The following is a 17481-nucleotide window of genomic DNA, read 5'->3' as shown; positions in this document are numbered from 1 at the left end:
CACATTTAATATATTAGATCTATTAACTGGAAACATTGACAGAATCAGAGCATATGAATTGATACACATTTTCTGAAGTAAAAGAAGTTTGTAACTCTTAATTATTGTCATTATTCATGAAGTGTAATTCACCACCTTTCCTCCAAACGTCACTAGTTTTAGGAGGGATTAAGAGGGACAGAGTTAAAATTTAAGTCAAAATCAGGGACGGCCCTGAAAATCAGGGACAGTTGAGAGGTATGCTGTGGGTATGTGTTGCCTCGACACATGTGATAGCTCTACATATAGGGTCTATAGGGCCGCCACCAGTCTGAACGGCCAAAGTGGAACCTGCTCTGTAGAACTGTCAGATGTACCAGGGCAGAAATACTTACAGCCATGCATAGTAGAGAAATATACATATCGGAGCAAATCAAAGTGTAGTCTAGCAGCAGTATAGTTGCTTATGCTACTACATATGACATATCGACATGTCAGGTATACAAGACCTGTAACAAGCAACCAGTACAGACACCTACAACATGAGAAGGTCCCCTAATCAGAGCAGTTGCAATGGCTGGAGTATTGTCTATACCACTCAACTGTCCCTGAATGTCAGGTACGTCCCTGAGTTTGACTGAAAGTCTAACTGTGTCTTTCTTAATCCCTCCTAAATGTAGTGGTTGTTGAAGGAAAGGTGGTGAATTACACTTACTGACTAATGACAAAAAGTAAGAGTTATAAACAACTGTTACTTCAGAATATGTGTATTATGTCATATGCTCTGATTCTGTCAATGTGTCAAGTTAATAGCACTACTTTTGTAAAAGTGTCCCTGTTTTTTATGACCTGTCCCTGAATCTGCAGAAATGTGTCCTCGATTGGTGGAGAGTTCTGGTATTGTCACATGTGATGTGTGATGAGGGACTGTCCCATGGAAAGTGGGAAAGGTGTCACTCCTACAGTCTCCTGTCATGCAATCTGAAAGGTGGTCAACGTGCAATTGGTATGCGGTAGCATGACTCGTCAGACAGCTGCGTTAACAAACTCAGGTCACATGTCAGCATTGCAGAGTATCGGTTCCCATGTATCAGGCAGATGGGAGCAGATCGTATGAGGAACTTGCATATAATATGAGTACATCACTGGACAGGCCGCTGAGTCCGTACAGTCAAATGGCTGTGGTCGCAAAATGGTTACACATACCTGATACTGTAGTCATGTAGTCTGATGTAATATGCATCACAAGGAATCGCTCACACCCAGCGTGAGTGACAAATGTAAGCGGAAATGTCGGAGAGCGAGCGGCTGTAAGCGTGTTTGTCTACCAGTTTGCCAGTAGTGCCCTGTCAAAGAAATGTGGAGTGTAAACGTGTATAAGGTGCTGTGACCAGAGGTCAGCAGGGCTTAACACTATGCAAACCCATGCACAACAGCTCCCACCTGCTGGACTGTGCCTTACCCGATTTGTATCCAAAGGCGTCGGCCTGTCCGCAAACAAAGAACCACCCCATACACGTGATGGTAGAAGTACCCTGTGCACATAGCTCATGTGAATTAACAATAGACCATGGCATATGTACAGACAATAGACCGCAAACACCATACAGCACAGACATCCAACAGTATAGCAATGTACTGGCAGATATGTCTGGACCACTGGTGTGTGCATGCCTGGCCGTCCTGTGTTTCAGTGTGTGAGCATGCCCAGTATGACTGTTACGCATGTTGTAGACTGACAATACCATCAAGTGTGTGAGCATGCAAAGTATGGTCAACTGCACTGCATGTGTCACATGTCCAGATAGTTAGTACTGTGTTGCTGACCCCTCCGTTCTACACAGACAGGTGAAATGCTGTGTCTGCAGGGTAGCTAATGGTCATGTGGCATTGACAGTTGCTACATGTCTGTATAGCGTGGGGGGACATGCAACCACAACCACAGTCCTACACAGCACCGTGGGTGGTGCACATGACTCTCACATGTGTAGGTGTGACAGGGGCACAGCCAACAGTTGTACACATCTGCCGCTACTGTACTGGTCTGCTGGGTACTCCATGTCAGTGTGTGGACCTACCTAAATTGCTGGTTGGAGGGACACCAGGGTATCTCATTTCCCAGCATTAATTACCAGTACAGTGGTGTTGGACATCCTATTACACATCCTACATCAAACAGCCTGGTCTGCTGTCATCTGTGTGTGTCATAGGGGGTTGGGGTTAGTCACTGGGCATATCCATAGGCCATCGTATATCATTTGTCTGTATTGGTCCACATCTGTCCAGCTGCATGGAACGTGTGTGGGATGTACGGACACACATGATGGTCAGCCCATAATCTGCAGTGGGTTAGGACACCCTGTGTACTACAGCCTACCATTGTGACCCCCATATGTGCTACAGAGGTCATGGTGCCACTATGGATGTGTACTGTCTGCTGCCCTAAAATTTGGCCACCACAGTCACTTGTATGCTCACATACATACCAGATCAATGGGTAAGTACACATTCTAATACAACTGCCACTTGTTAGGTCAATAGACATACCCTGGTTGTGTTACAGACTGGAGGACGGTGCTGGAGTGCTGCCTATGTCGGATGCACACAGTGCACCTCCCATACATGGCCGAGCACAGGTACTGTCATGTTTGGCATCCATTGTACTGTGTGCTGGTCAGAGAGGGGAAATCTGTGGGTGCCTACTGTGTCAGTGCATATGCCTTGTGTTGCCTCTTTGCCAAGGGCAGGTCATACTGTGCACGGGCTGTCGCTGACTTTGCCCTACTCAGGTAGTTCCTTCACAAAGTCACACTGTGCCTGTACAGGCCTTGGCAGTGGTGTTGGGCTGTGTGGCCCTACCCCATGCTGTTCCTGCTGCAACTGTTACTGCAGGATAACATTGTGTAGCATAGCAAATAACAAAACAACATGTATGTATGTAGCTTATGAATACTGCAGAGCCCCAACAGATGTGTCCGGATACCAGAATTGGGAACCGAGCATCCCAGTCGCATGCACATGTATATGTCTTGCCTGTGCATCTGCCTCAGTAACTGTTCAGGGGTGTGTGCATTGCTGATGGGTGTTATAAGCCACTACACCAGTGTTTACCTAGCATCCCCCACTAGGAGACTGTAGGGGATGTCCACATAGGCATTGGTGTGCTACAGCTGTGTCAGACACCATATATCGGACACATCACAGCTTCCAGGGCAGACAGCACACACATTCAATCTCATGCCGTGGCCATCACATAGGGCCTAGCTGTTGGAGGGTATGCCCCTGCACTGACTGTAGGCCCTACCCTGCTCCCTGGGTGGTGCTACATATGCAGGCTATAGCACTCGGTATCCCAGGGTACTCATCCATGTGGTTGAACAGATTCATATTGCTGGTCCACTAATCACGTGTGCGGAAGACCTGTACGTGCTCACTAGCATGTGTTGACATGGCATCTCTGAACTGGTGCAATACTCTGGATGCAGATGCCTGTGAGATACCCATGATATCCCCAGTTGTGCTGTGTGAGGGCCTAGTACACCTAGTCCAACACATCCCATAGTATCCATTGTGATGCGTTCCCCTCGGCCTGTTTGATGTGTTAGGCACAGGTCAACAAGCTGCTGTAGGAGGTCTCTGTCCACCCCATAGTGCTTCAACATCCCCAGCCCATGTAGACTCTGGTAAGTCACCCCCGGTCTATAACGTCTTATGTCACCCCAGTAAGGGTTGTTCGGCAGCATACACATCCACACTGCCCCAGCCTCCTGCTCATGTTGGTATGTTGCCTGCTGCAGCCCGTGTTATTTGGTTGGACTGTGTCATGAAATGTCCCTGCAGGTATACACCGGTGGTGTAGAGTGTGGACGAAACATGTGTGTATGCTGCTTGCTCGCATTAATGTACTGTACATGTGTGGGCTGGCCATGTCATCAGTAGATTGTGCTGATCAACACCTGTTTGTGCAGCCTGTACACCCTGACTACCCCACCACTGCTGTCATCCCTCCCAACGTCACCAGGCAGGTATAGACACACCCCTAGCTTAGGTTTGCTAAGGCAGTAGCAGTCCCGAGGCACAGTTCTGCAATGTACGTACAGTAAGCCTGACCCCCCTCCCATGCTGTCAACTATATGCAAGACCTGCACCTGGCTGACTACACACATACACTCCAGGGACCAGCAGCACACCCTGGTGATAAATGTGATACACCATAGTCAACCTCATCTGCATAGTATAATCTTCTAATGAATAGCTATATGACCCATACCGAACCTCCAACATATTAACCACTGCTCAGTGTCACTCATATCCACACACAACTGGCAACATGTGCCTTACCATCACCATATTAAATGTCCCATGGTCTTCCCAGCAACAAAATACCCGGTGTCTACATGACTACAACCCGTGGCCCTGCACACCACAGATGATGTGCATTAACACCACGCCATGGCAGATATACATAGATCCCAGGTTATCACGTACAGATCACCCGGCACAAATAGTCAATAGTGCTGATGTCCCCAGACATATGTTCACATCTATGTCTACCTCTACATCTACATATATCACCTATATTATTTGTAGACATATATACATGGACATATATGTATATATATATATATATATATATATATATATATATATATATATATATATATATATATATACATACATACACACATATACATGTACACACATATGTAGATATGACATTTATATCACAACACTGAACCACATGACAGCAATGCATTAGACAGGAATGGAAAGGAAACTACATGTGCCACCTGCATCATGTAGTGTTGTTAATATCAAGGCACGTGTGTTATGTTGCATCACACGGGTCAGACCGTAGCAAGGGTAAGAATAGGGCTGCTGACAGTTACTCACCAGACCTATTGGTGACTGTATGTGTTGACAACCCAATGTCTTTGCAGAATATGCGGGCTGTGGACACTAAATAGGTCAGCAACAAAACATACTGGACACATCCTGCAGCTAGCCTCCCACAGATACCAACACATATGCTATAACTGCCAAACACACACCTGCCATGCCCTGAAATTGAGCATCTACCTGTTTAGTCTACCACACTACAGCAGTATGCAGTAACAGAACACGCTACCAAGTTCCGGCATCACCGCACTCCCACAGGCATACTTCTAGGCAGATGACATCATCCGCAAAGGCAAAGACACCGATAGGGAATGTATGTGGTGTGAGCCATCTAAAAGCATTACTGTGTCCTCAGGCAGCTGGAAACACACACACACTTGGCAGGGCTGGGAGTCGAACATACACCTAACTACCTTATCACACTACAGCATTACGCAGTTACATAACTCGCTACCAAGATTACTGAACACAGCACTCCCAAAGGCATACTTCTAGGTGGATGACATCATCCGCAAAGGCAAAGATGCCGATAGGGAATGTATTTGATGTGAGGCATCTAAAAGCATTACTGTGTCCCCATGCAGCTGGAAACACACACACACACACACACACACACACACACACACACACACAGAGGCACACACTTGGCAGGGCTGGGAGTCAAACATACACATAACTACCTTATCACACTACAGCATTACACAGTTACAGAACGTGCTACTGAGATTACTGACCGCAGCACTCCCAGAGGCATACTTCTAGGTGGATGACATCATCCGCAAAGGTAAAGATGCTGATAGGGAATGTATGTGGTGTGAGGCATCTAAAAGCATTACTGTGTCCCCACACAGCTGGAAACACACACACACACACACACACACACACACACACACACACACACACACACACACACACACACACACTTGGCTGGGCTGGGAGTTGAACATACACCTAACTACCTTATCACACTACAGCATTACGCAGTTACAGAACACGCTACCAAGATTACTGAACACAGCACTCCCAGAGGCATACTTCTAGGTGGATGACATCATCCACAAAGGCAAAGATGCCGATAGGGAATGTATATGGTGTGAGGCATCCAAAGGCATTACTGTGTCCCCAGCCAGCTGGGAACACACACACACACACACACACACACACACAGAGGCACACACTTGGCAGGGCTGGGAGTCGAACATACACCTAACTAATCACACTACAGCATTACACAGTTACAGAATGTGCTACCGAGATTACTGAACACAGCACTCCCAGAGGCATACTTCTAGGTGGATGACATCATCCGCAAAGGCAAAGATGCCGATAGGGACTGTATAGAGAGTGAGCAGTCTGAAAGCATATTACTGTCCCAAGGCAGACGTAGACAAACACACAGCAGTGGTGTGATTGGGGCAACTACATATCTACAGATCACTACAACAACACTACATAGATATGGGATGCGCCACAGATAGTACATGCTTCAAGACAGTCAACCAGTGTGTTCATTGTAGGCATCCATTGTGATGTTGAAATGGACATCTGTTGCCTGGATGACCACCATTGCTATACAGGATGTCAATGGCCATGCCCATACACAGAGGCACATCACCGACACAAGGTGTCACTGGGCATGCCCACACGCTTAGTATCACACGTCCATTTGGAATGTACTGTGTGTCCATCTGCACAATGGCGTACTCGGCATGCTCACACACTTAGCAGTTGCAAAGGGCTGTCTTGCATGCACACGGATTCTAAACACGGAAGGGCGCAGTTTGGAATGTACTGTGTGTCCATCTACACAATGGCGTACTGGGCATGCTCACACACTTAGCAGTTGCAAAGGGCCATCTTGCATGCACACGGTTTCTAAACAAGGAAGGGCGCAGTTTGGAAAGTACTGTGTGTCCATCTACACAACGGCGTACTGGGCATGCTCACACACTTAGCAGTTGCAAAGGGCCGTCTTGCATGCACACGGATTCTAAACATGGAAGGGCACAGTATGGTGTTACTGTCCCCACGTACATGAAGGCCACTCACATGTACTGACCAGTACACACTCAGGAGCCATCACAAATGTCTCAGGTGCAGATCACAGAGGTACACACCGAAGTCTACAATGTAGCCCTCAGACATCACCATGTCGTTGGACCAGCAATACGCAGCCATATATTACCACAACACCTTGTGACTCATGACCAGTGGTCTGTACATAGGTCTAGAGCAACTGTGCAGACTACACATGTACCGACAGGGTTCCATCATGTGTTATGCATTGCAATGATACCACTGTACATAACCAGGTCGGCTCTACACATACCTGGGGCCCTAGGTCTTACACAGCTGCGACAGACGACTGTCGCTGTACACCAAAGAACACACATGTTTGGATATGACATACATGTAATCGCAGTGGATATGTGCATGGACCACACACACAACACATATGTACATAGCATAGCTTTTGCTGTCCTCTGTGCAGACAAGTGGCTACAGAAATCACACACATGCAAATGGAAGGTGGGTCCATGGCTGTTGAATGCTAACAGTACATGAGGTAGCAATGTTGACCGAGGACACATTCCCTCTGTACTAGTTACCCATGACACCCATCATATCATGCAACAGTCCATGTGTTATGTATGTCATCACACATGTCCACCAATTGCAATGCATACAAACATGGCTACATGACAGGCATGTAGGACCAGCAAACATGTACAATTTGTAGTGTGCATGCACCTACCATGCATGTGCAGTAGCTGATGTATGTAATTCATCTGTGCCCAACTACAACATGCAGTTGCAATGCAGCCCCATCATTGACACCTGTATATGGTGACATACTGACAGTACGGTAGGATGTACATCAGGTATGGATGGATGTGTGTACATAAAGTGGTGATCCACCTGTGCAGATGGATGTTTGCCGGGGATGGCTCACAGGTGTGTCACACACCATCCTACCATTACATGTGCAAACAGTACGCTATGTTACTGTTACTTGACGGTGAAGACATAAAACCTACACAGCGGTCAGGTGTTACTGACTGTAAGTCACTTGACATCTGTAACACTTACATCCTCCCGTGTGGATACAGCAACACAATTGCCAGACGTAGCGTTGGTACACATAGTGTGGCCAATACTGCTGCATGTCTGTCAGACGTATCATCATTTAGCAGGTGTATCATTTACAGTACTGCCATGGGTGTTTGCTTGTGTGACCATATATGTCACATATGGTGGGGAATGCATCCCAATTGTTACACACCCCTGTACACTGTTGTAGAGATCTGTATATACTACAGTGTGGAAAGCATGACGTAGGCTGGGGTGGTGTGTATATCACACATATATCAGCTATCCGTATGTGAATAACATTTGTGGTCTCCACAGTGTGTGTGTGTGTGTGTGTGTGTGTGTGTGTGTGTGTGTGTGTGTGTGTGTGTGTGTGTGTGTATGTATGTATGGCTGTCTGGTGCATGGAGTGAGGGTGTATGCTACCATAAAGAACACACAAGATCCCTAACCACTCATGGTGATGCAGTCTACTACCCTGTTGATGCCATCGGTCTCAGCCATACTGGCTACCTGTACATGTTCTTTCTCTGTGTCGCATTCTGTGGGTGCACAGTATTGTGAGGGTGATGACCACATAGGCAGGGGTCCTCACCTCAACACTATGGGGTCTGCGTTATAGTGTTGTTGACTCCGTGAGTGTGGGAATGTTCCTGTAATGTGACATGGTATTACTGCTACACAGTGAGGCCTCATGCTATCAAGTGGCCTCTAACGTTATCATCGGCCAGACCACTGTGTACAATCCCTGCACCATGTCAACATACCTGTGATGTGACCTGGTATGGATGTCACGTCTCTAGCCACTGTAGCCCATTACACTGCCCACATGCTTCTGGATCAGTATATGTGTGGACATCTGTGGTATGTTAGCCTTTCCAACAGTCAGGTTGAGGCTACGTATAGCATACTGCTATTGCCATAAGTGCCTGTGAGTACTCCACAGTTACACATGGGAGACTGCAAACACTGCTTCCTGTAGGCACATGCAAGTAGACCATAAGGAGGGAACCAGGGCATCATTACCAACATGCTGTTACTGTTGTTACCGAGACACATACTGTGAACTTATAACAATGCATGATAAACCTGTACTACATGGTATGTTTGGTGCGTGTCAACAGTACACAACTAATGTAATATACACTTCTCTCACTATTCTTACACAAGTAATGTAATATACACTTCTCTCACTATTCTTGCACAACTAATGTAATATACACTTCTCTCACTATTCTGTTCACCCTGTGCATCAGACCATTTGAGCATGTCCCTGCACCAATGGTGTGGATGACAGGGATGTGGCACAGGCTTCATCATATGAACAGGGTGATAATGTTTGCCAGGGGCATAGGCTGCACCAATGGATGACATCATGTGTGTGGGTAAGGGCCGGTGATATGATTGGACATGTCTGTTCAATATGCATGTGGGTGTTGTGGTGCCCTACAGATGTGTTTGCTGTGTGCATGTATGTTTGCATACAGTTCTGCCTTTTGTGAGGCCTACACAGGGGTATTATTGACAGCTCCAGATTGTACAGAGCAGGTTGTACAGCTCACTGTGTCCAGCCATGACCACGTGACCTGTGCCTCCCAGGGGTTGCACAGGCACTACCAGGCTACTGTCCGACAACACATGTCCACTGGAGCCATGTTCCTGCTGGGAACATCTAGGGCCACGTCCATGTGGCCTGCTGTGTCCTGGTGTGGACAGCGCAGCACCAGCTGCACTGCTACTGCTACCGGCACTATGGGAGCAGGCATATGAGGTGGCACGCTCACGTTGACCTGCACTAGGTGGTGTAGCTGGCCTATGTCCATGTGGCCTACGCCTCACTCCTGCCAGATGTTCCAGCACAGACAGCTCACGCTCGCGGATTGCCATGCCACTGTCAAAGATTCCGACCATGTCACCCAATTGCCTGTCCAGAACATCAGCAATCTGCTGTTGAGCATTTGCCAATGCCTGGATGTTGTCGTTTAGGGTATGGATAGCAACTCTCTGCAGCCTCTGCCCTTCTCTGTTCTGCCATTCAGCATGTGCCTGTGCCACCATTATAGTCTGGAACATGCGTCTGGTGATACCAGCTGCTGCACTCTGTCCTGCAGGTGCATGTCTGCCAGAGGTCCTCCTATGAGCAGCACCGGCCACATGCCTGTGTGGCACATCTGCTGTCATTACACTGACACCATGGTGTGGTGACACACCTTCTGTAGCCACCATACGTTCCTGTTCCACGCTGACAGATGCTGACTGTCCTTCCTCTATGGCCACTCGTGATGTGGTATGTGTTGGCAGCAGAACTGTGTGCGGGGAAGAGGGGGACATAGCTGGGATGGCAGCCATTGGCACAGATTCAGCCCCTGATAACCCTGCCTGTACCTCATGCATATGTTCATCACTACTAGTATCTGTGGGGACACTAACATCAGATGGATCGCAGGAGGGTAACTCACTACATCACCTGTGAATGCAAAGGAAGACTCTAAATTACAATAGACACACACACAGTGACACACACACACACACACACACACACAGTGACACACACACACACACAGTGACACACACACACACAGACAGACACACACAGACACACACATACACACCATGCATGTGATTTGACAGACGGCATGCAGCATGCATGTGATTCATCAGACGGCATGTAGCTCAGACATTAATAGTGTTAGTTAGCATACCTCCCTGGGGTGCACACTACAGCAAGCAGGTGTCATATCAGTAGCCATGCAGTTCACACAATCATGGTAGTATGCATGCATCCCCATGATACACCATGTGGACCAGAACAGGATAACCGTACACATGGCTGATGTGACCTTGACATGTAATCTGCTGACGTGTGCATTAACATGCATACATGTCTGACACAATGGTGTCCTGACACATGTACAGCATCGTAATGGGCATCACATTGCGATGTTGTCTGTATGCCCTACAGATAGAATGCATGTTTAGCAAATGTGCATGAGCATGGAAGGGTAGTGTGAGCCATCTACATTACTGTACAGTGTGAAGTACAGACACTGTGCCATTGCATAGCATCATGAGGCATCCATATTGCTATAGAGTGCATAATATGTACGCATTACATAGCCATAACTGCATGCATACCCATGACATAACTGTGGATTGTGACCCACGATGCTGAGGTGTATACACACCAAACCATTCGGTGTCATGTGACAGGTCACTGGAGGACTGACAGATGACACTCCTGCACAACTACTACAGAGTCTTAGCTGCCTGGTAACCATGTCCACAGATAGCAGACTTGTCAAATCACCATGTCCCACATGACATTGATGTACCACACACACGAAGTGCACAGCTAACGGTGATGTCCTACAGCAGCAAGGGAAATGTACAGTATATGTGGCCTGATGTGATGTCAATGTCTGTGGAAGCTGTACGGGTGACTACTGTCATGCTATTACACAGTCGTGATGTTCAACACATCTTATATGGTAGACTTCAGTGACACCTCCACTAGCTGTGCACAGTCTTTTAGGATGTCCAGAGTACCACATCAACTTTATAATCAGTCAGCTAAGGCTCTAATTGGACCATGTGTGGACAATGTGCAACAGGGTGTATACACATCACATCTACTGTGTGGCTATGTGTCTCTGACCATCTCCCATGGCCATGTGTGCACATGTGTTGGCCAAATGTGTGTGATGGCTGTCTATCTGACATGTCTGTGTTGTTACATATGACATACACCCATAGATGTCAGATATGTCACCATCCACATGGCTATGCAGACAATGGGTTGTATGTTTGGTATGTGGGGTATGGGTTATGGGATAGTGTGACATATTGCAGCCAGAACACTATGTGTCTAGGACATGTCAGATGGCACATCACAATGTGTGCACCCATTGCAGGGGCATATAACACAATGGTGACTCCTGTGGGCTGCCCATATCACAGCTCACTGTGTGGTACTGCTTGCATACCACACGTGTTGTTCCAATGTATAATACATATGTCCACACATGTAGCAATGACAAATACTGTGGTTTCATGTCGGTGTATCATTTAGTTTGTATATATTGCACATGGGTAGCCAGTGTGAATGATGGGTGATGTGACCTGTATATCATGACTGGACCGAACATCAAGTATACAGGTGTTAACTGGCCACATGGTGAATAGATCTATGCTTTAACATGCCTGATACTGATGACAGTCTCACCTGCAATGGACTGATGTCTGTGCGGCACGCCAGAGGTACCTGTATAGGGGTGACACAGCAGTTTGAACATTATCCATGACTGTATGACAGCCACAGGGTGCACTGTGCATGTTAACACATTCGCCTGTACAATAGCATATAGTATGCACATGTGTGCATACACAGGGTAGCATACTGTAGTATGCAGCATGTGTGTCAACATACCTTGCATATGATGTTACATTACATAATGTACAGTGACACATGCAACTAAATGGGATATAATAGTCATATGTGCAGTACTGACTTACCAGGCAACTGCAGGCTCATTGGTTGGGAGACACCCACCTCCACGATGGCAGCTAGTGTTTGTGGATGCTGTTCTGAGGGTGTCCTCAGACTGGGCAGTAGCTCCTCGGTGTGTGAGTGGGGGCTGGGTTGGTGGCCCACCACCTGTTCCACCTTGTTCCCTGGCAATTGCAGTGGCACGCTGTTTTGCATGTCGTATCAAGTCCTTGCAGTGTCTGCGCACCTGCTGGTAGGTGCGGTTATGGCCACCCACATCATTCACCCTCCTGTGAAGATCCGGCCACAGGTCGTCACGCTGCTGGGCATGCTGTGGCACATGGCTGAACAACACCTCATAGTTTTCATGGAGGTATGGGATGAGGACATCATCCTCCTGGTGGCTGTACGCTGGCAGGCATGTACTAGGCATTATCTGTAAGACATAATGATGGTGAAAAGTCACAGTATCAGAGATGTACAGAGATACTGCTGCACATACATGTCTAGTAAATCTAGTACATCTGCACAGTTATCTTTGCAGATCATCATGACACTCACATGACAGACATGTTTGTGTCGCACACATGTAACATCTGTTATGCATTGGATATCATCACCATATATGTGTGTCACTTCATTACATCGTTCATACTCCATGTGAATGCTGTCTTGATGTGGGCATGTCTGTTTGCCTCACTGGTGTTCTTACCTATCAGCACATGCCTGGATGTGTCCACGGTAATGTTGTTGAACTTGATGCTGTGTATATGTCACATATCAACACATACGCTGCCTTAATGGACTTGAGCAGTGACAATGCACACATAAACATGGAAACCTTTACATGCATGTGTTTTGCCATATACATCTACACAGCACTGTACAGCTGTTCAAGATCCTGCCACCGATAGCCTATGTTGCACATGTGATAGGCATGGGACAATGGCTAGTTGGACGTCATTTGCAGGGATGGTTATCAACTATAGCATGTACAGGCAAGGTTTCCTAGCTGTATCTGACAGCCATTTTGCCACTGCGAGGTGCATCAGTGCCACATTACTGATCCAGACAGTTGATACTACATCTACCATGTGGTCATCACATCATATATGACAGAGATGACATGTGCAGCTTTGATGGACAGGGTTGCATGGTATGGCGGGAGTATGCCACATGTATGGCACTGGGATCTGTCCAGCATGTGGCGATCCTAGTAGTAGGATGGTGGCTGTCCATGATGTATGTCTTTCAGATCAGGATATGGACATGTAGCATGTCCAACATCATAGTGTAGCACATGTCTTTATGCAAGGTAGACAGCATGCTGCATAGTGGAGATGAGGATTGTGAAGGCTGGTATCACCCATCCACGCATGGCCAATACCCCTTAAAGATGATATGTGATCTAATATTGGTCACCCAAGTGCTGTGTATGCCTGTCCAATGATCTCCATGCTCATGGATGGCACCCTGTCATGACATGGGTACCTCGTATGACTACCTAAGGGGCCTGGAGATGTCACCAACTCTGGGAGGTGAACTGCACAGCACCATCCCTTACACAGTGTGCATAATGTTGACCGCAGCCTAGGTGGTAGTTAATGGGTACAGGGATATTCACCTAGCGGTGACGATGCTGATATCATCTGCCAGAATGTGCACAAATGTCACACACCCCACCCACAAAGCCCATTCTGTATGTTGTTCACAACACTGAGACAGCTATTGCTCATAGGTCATGGCCATTCACATCCTTACATACACAGATGCCTCACATTTGTCTGTGTAGTATGGGCTACAATGAGGGTGGAGTACAACACATTAGCCCTGTTTTACTGTAGCTGGCACTGGTGTGATATGCACATGTCACTCTGGCACCTTTTGTAGTGTTGATTCTGTCAACAGGCCACTGGTAGAACACTCCTGTGACATACGAAGGTATATGTAGTCAAACATCCGTACTGTCATGTACATCTGTACTGCTAACATCTACATTGATAATGGTTCATGGACTTGCATGCCATACTCAGCAGGGTAATAGTGTGGTGCCACCAATTATGACTGTCGTCACCACTTGTGGATAAATATTATCCAGCACCCTATCTGTATTGTATTGTCATGCTCAGCACTTGTTCAGAACTTGTGAGCACTTCATGAGCTACTGATTAATATAGCACCCATTCCACACCATTTCTCACAAGTACACTGTCTGTCCTTACATTTCCAGCTTGCTTACAGTACAACAGCTGTTGTACACATGTAACTCACATATCTTGTGAGACATGGTTGTATATACAGGCATGTCTAACTGTCATGTACCAGTGCTATTGCCTGTCTATATGATGAATATGTCGTACATGTGGCAATAGAGCAATTGTCTCCTGTACACAGTCAATGCTCACCTCCCAACCTACGACACTACAGCCTGTGAGAGATGCACATATGCAGCTCTGCTGGGGGTAATGCTGTCACCAACCCTGACTGAACATGACAATCATGTGGGGATGTGTAACATTCGCAACACACCCCACTCATCACATAGTCTCACAAGATCTCCACCCCCACAGGCCACACATACAAGTACAACTTGCGCAGTGCCTCTCCATACTCTGTGTAGGCACCAAAGGCAGCCCCCATCACCAAACACAACAACAATAACTTATAGCCCACAGACTCATGTGTGCCCATCACATACAGCCAATAGGTTGTTATAACATACACAACACACCTGTCATAGGCGACTCTCTAGGTGGTCACACTAATGTTCCACTCAGCAGGCTACACAAGGTGATAGTCGCTTACATCTTGCTGTCGGGTAACTGGTTCTGCAACATAACCTATGCACCCATGCCACACCTCACCAGGTAAAATTTGGCTGTCATTCTCCATGTTAGTGTGACTGCCCTGAGATGCAACTTCACAGATTACGTGTGCAAGGACATGCAATAGCTCACCGGTCTTGTAGCCCTGAAGGTATGGGCCAAGCCCTGGGGAGCATTATGCATTCATCTGGACCTGTTACCACTGTACAACGACTGACTGTGTCACTTCAACAGTTGCCTATGCTTCTGCTGTCATTCAACAGGCATCTGGTATCTGTTCACTTTGACTGACATGGTCAACAAAACACGATGCTTTGGCACAGATGACCTGCACCTGTCAGCCCTGGGAGTACAGATAACATGTAAGGCTCTTGCTGCTTCTATACTGCCTGTCTTGCACAGTTTCCCATAACATTCACCACCAGAACGGGAACAGGTAAGCAAAACATGGGGTCATGTGAAGCAAAGCTTGACATCTTCATCTCTGATGCATGCAGGCAAGGGACTCCTTATAATGGACCACTTCAATATCTCTGCAGTGACTGGGACCTGCCTCTAGGCTCTGCAGAGCATACTTGCAATGACAGGTTATACACAGACCATACCTTTCAGTCATGTAACCTGGACCGGCACACCCATGGCTGAGGTGTTCCCATATTCAACTATGTTGTACACACATCCTGGCTAGTTACTTAGAACAATGCATCAGAGGTGCTCCATGTGCAACTAACTGTGGCCAGAACTGCTATACACATTGTAACAAGCTACGGATTCAACAACATACCCCATGGTTACCAGACCTCATTTCTTGGTGTACTGGACAGTAGGGCTCAGACAGGTACTACTGATATGAGACTGACACTACCCCACACTTAACTGGGATAGCCACTCATGTACCAACACATTAGGCGAATGCTGTCTGGGATTCATAACCTCCACTCGGCTGGATTAACCCATACACACCACCTCCAAGACCAACAATATCCTTGACATGGACACTACCAACATGTGACTGATGTTCCACACCTGGGGTTATCCCCTTGTTGGTGGATTCTGAACATATGCTAATCACCCTTGTTATCCACATCCTGGCACCACACCCTTCACGGCATACACAGTACAAGAGTACTACAATGCCTACTACAGACATCTTATGACAGCAGTATTTAACATCATGACATTCGTGCAGATGGACAATGCACATACAAATGCTGAAACATACCCTAGTGCACTTCATTAGCACTTTCACAACTGCATGGATCATGCTATTCCACACAGAGCCATGATGGTACCCACCAGATAATGGACATCCCTCATGGGGTCCAGTTCCATGGACATAATTTAAAACAACAGGTGGAGGCTGCTGCAAAGTGGAGTACAATCCCATGGGTGGGGTAGCTCACTGGTCAGCCTCAGTAGGGCTACAGGATCCCTCATCACATACTCCAAAACTAGCTATGTAAACATTACTGCGACACATTCTAGGGTGTACCACAAGACATTATGGAAATATGTCAGTAGTCAATGGCAATACCCACAGCTGCTCTGACATACAACAGTTACTCAGCAACATTACAGAACCAGGTGATGTTGGCAACATGCTGGCAGATGGGTTTAATGCTAACATTACACCCTCTCACTCCCTACAGGGCCACAATCCATGCCGGAACATTGTGGTGTCCCTGTGGTCACACCTACACAGTACTAACCTGCACTCTATATGGCCTGGAACACTGGCCCCATGTGACCATCCAACATCCCAGGCTGTGATTTACACAAACCTCTGAACGGCATGTCTCCCCACTTGGCCACCATATTCAGTAATAACCTTGTATCAGACATTGTGGCCCCTGAATGGCACACAGCAACAGTTATTACACTCCACACAGGTGGCGCCACAATGCATGAGGGGGACTATTGCCCTGTATACCTGACTGGACTGTTCTGCAAGGCTATGGGGCACATCATCATGAAAGTCATTCACAGAGACATTGGTGGGCTCCAGTCCTTTGATGCCACCCACATTGGACGTGTTAGGGCCAGAGCATGGCTCCTACACCTGGTGGACTCCTTTGATACAGTTACCAGGGTAGTTGATGATGGTAAGGGGTTCCACACAGCCTACATTGTCCTCTCCTTGCCTTTCAGCACCGTTCTCCATTCTGGTATTGACAAAATACACATCCACCTGCACATCGACCC

At 47.1% G+C, this 17481-nt stretch overlaps 1 protein-coding gene across 1 annotated transcript in view; it reads right to left on the bottom strand.

Moving 5' to 3' along the window:
• LY86 (lymphocyte antigen 86) overlaps window positions 1–17481 on the bottom strand; it is a 669137-nt gene that overhangs the window by 412623 nt on the left and 239033 nt on the right. The gene's annotated exons all lie outside the window — the stretch shown is intronic.

This window comes from Protopterus annectens, chromosome 3.part0, assembly GCF_019279795.1.
Source record: "Protopterus annectens isolate FY-2018-M chromosome 3.part0, PAN1.0, whole genome shotgun sequence".
Classification (NCBI taxonomy): domain Eukaryota; kingdom Metazoa; phylum Chordata; order Ceratodontiformes; family Protopteridae; genus Protopterus; species Protopterus annectens.
Note: the sequence above shows the minus strand (reverse complement) of the source record. Positions and strands in the feature narration are given on the sequence as shown.